This window comes from Mytilus edulis, chromosome 1 (assembly GCF_963676685.1).
Source record: "Mytilus edulis chromosome 1, xbMytEdul2.2, whole genome shotgun sequence".
NCBI lineage: Eukaryota > Metazoa > Mollusca > Bivalvia > Mytilida > Mytilidae > Mytilus > Mytilus edulis.
In genome coordinates, this window is record NC_092344.1 from 49,352,249 (window position 1) to 49,355,077 (window position 2,829).

At 31.0% G+C, this 2,829-nt stretch overlaps 1 long non-coding RNA gene across 1 annotated transcript; it reads left to right on the forward strand.

The window, feature by feature from the left end:
- Positions 1-287: 287 nt before the first annotated feature.
- LOC139484403 (uncharacterized) lies at positions 288-1,808 on the forward strand. Its single transcript, XR_011655111.1, has 2 exons — positions 288-391; positions 1,204-1,808. It is a non-coding gene; the product is annotated as an uncharacterized lncRNA (long non-coding RNA).
- Positions 1,809-2,829: the final 1,021 nt, after the last annotated feature.

Sequence of the window (2,829 nt, forward strand, 5' to 3'; positions counted from 1 at the left end):
AATTCTGTGACCACGAAAGAGCAGAAGATCGTTAAAGTAACATAATGAATTATACTCCTTGATTATCATGCTTGTTTAAATAGATAACGACAAAATTTTCTTCAAGGGTATGGACTATTACATGAAATATTATTTTTGTGAATAAAGGCTGTTATGTAAAACAATTATATTATATTTATGAAATAGAAATTTGAAAAAGCAGTGCCAATTCTGTGTTTATATTGCTCTATCTCTTTTTATTCAACATTTTTCAGAAAATAATTTACTCACTCGTTTTAAGGTCCATACTCAAATCGCCAATTTTTGTTGCATTTTTTTATTCGTTTTTCAGGAATAATGGAGGGAAAGGCTGTTGTGATATTTTTAGGATTTTTTTCATGTGTTTTTGCAGGTATGCATCCCTCTTTGTTTCATATGCAAACTACATTTGATAATTGTGATAATAATTTATTCAAAATAAAGTAATTTAGCAGTTATACTTCTAAAGAAAACAAAACCCAAAACAACACACAAACTGATACGCATTTTTACGTACGAACAAACCCTAGAACACTATTCCTTCATTAACTTCGAGAGGTTTTCTATTGAACAAATTGCCAAACGCCGTATTCCAACTTCTTACTCTTTGTAAAGTGGTGAAGTCCATCCAAAGACTTAATTTGCTTTACTTATATGTGTTTTATGAAATATTCCATACGTAGATACAATACTGCTTCACAATAACGCACACAAAGCTACTAGTATACGATTTTCATGCTCTCTACAATGTTTCTAAACATAATTCGGGTACGCCCCATGATGAAATCACAGTTGGTTCATGAAATTCTTTGTATTTTTGATTAAAAGCGTTATAACAACCATGATAATATAAGATATATGAAATTTTATAATTTCAATTACTGTTAATACTGACAGAAGTGTTTAACGATCTTTCGTCGTTTCATCTGTCTTTTTTTGTTACTTCTCTTATTCTATAAGACGTATCTAAACCTTTAGCAGGCATTTTGAAACCATAATTCACCTGGACTCTATGAAATTAGTATAGCGACAATAAAAAACAGCAACATATAATATTAAAATCAAATAATTTCAATTCACATAGAAAAAATAACAGGGATAAAATTATTGAAAAGCAGTCTTATCTCACTTATAAACGTTATTTCATATTTCATCATTTATAATTTTCAAAATTTATTATTACAGCAAGTTATCCAGTCACGAAAAAATGTGATAATGAATGTTCGAGTCGTTTAGATTGTGGAAGAGGATACTATTGCCAAACTATAGGATGTAATAGAAGGTGCACATCTCTAAATTTACCAATTGACAATGCTCATATTGACCAAGTAGTCTCACAAGACACATTCTCATTGAAATGCGAACTAAGATGTAGACAACAAGGAAGGGTAGGTTGTAGACGACTTTGTCAACAAAATGGAGATCAGTTTTTAGTAGACCAAAGATTCCCTGGTGATTCCTTGGACCATTCCTTTCAAGGGTCCTCAGTAGACCGTACCTTTCCTGGGGCTTCATTAGGCAGTATTCGTTCAGGCAGTCTTGTTGATCGTATCAGGTCAATCGGTTCAGTTGTTTCAACTCATCATAAAGGGTGCGTAAACATGTGCATTTCTAGGAATCAATGCAACTTCAACGAGGATTGTGTCAGCAGAAATGGATGCAATGTATGTGTTCGCGTCAGTTCATATGCGTAGTGGGACAAATAGACACAGACTACAAAGTGCAATACCATTCTAAAATACATTAATGTATCTTCTTTTTTATAATTTTATAATAAAAAATTAAAAGATGTAGAGCTTTATTTCATCTTTTTTTCTGTAGAAACCAACGCAACTTTAATACATGAAATGATGATTTTTTTTTATGATTTGCTGGAACAAAAAAGAACTTAAATGGACTATGGGAGTTTTTATAGCTGTCACAATAACAAAATGAGGTATTTTGTCAACTCGAAAACTACACCAACGAGATTATTAGGAAAAACTTAAATTATTTCGTTTCATGTAAATCAAAATCTAAAAAAGGAATATATTTTATATACTGAATACATTTGAAAAATGGATTTTGAGATAGTTAAACACAAATGTTAAAGCTATTTTATTGACAAGCTTCGAAATGCTATTGTTTTTATTGTTTTCAGTTGGTAGAAAACACTTGTGATCTTAAATATCCTTATGTCGTTTCAAGTTTTGAGGTTAAATGGTACCAATACATACAACAACTGGACAAATATCTTGTTAAAAAAAACCCATATAATTTGCACAAAGTAGAAAAGAATATTTAAAGAAATATTTATATTTAAACCATTATAGATTGGACTTTGAGACCATCATTTAACCTCAGTCATCTATCTTTCGCAATCTTCATACATGTATTGTGAAAAGTAAAATTACAAAAACAACGAATTCCAAAGGAAAAGTCTTTATAAAATATCAACATTTAAAGCTCAGACACATCTTAAGAATATAAAACAACTGTCATATTCTTTACTTGAAACTGACGTTTTCTTATGTAGCATATGGTGGCTCACACCTGGTTTTATTGGTGGTTTAATCTTCAACTTATGACGTATGAAAAAAGCATAGAATTCCAATATAATGACATGATAGATATAGGAAGATGTGGTGTGAGTGCCAATGAGACAACTCTCAATCCAAATATAAAAGTTAACCATTATAGGTCGATGTACGGCCTTCAACACGAAGCCTTAGCTCACACCGAACAACAAGCTATGAAGGGCCCCAAAATTACTAGTGTAAAATCATTTAAACGGGAAAACTAACGGTCTAATCTATATAAAAAACGAGAAAC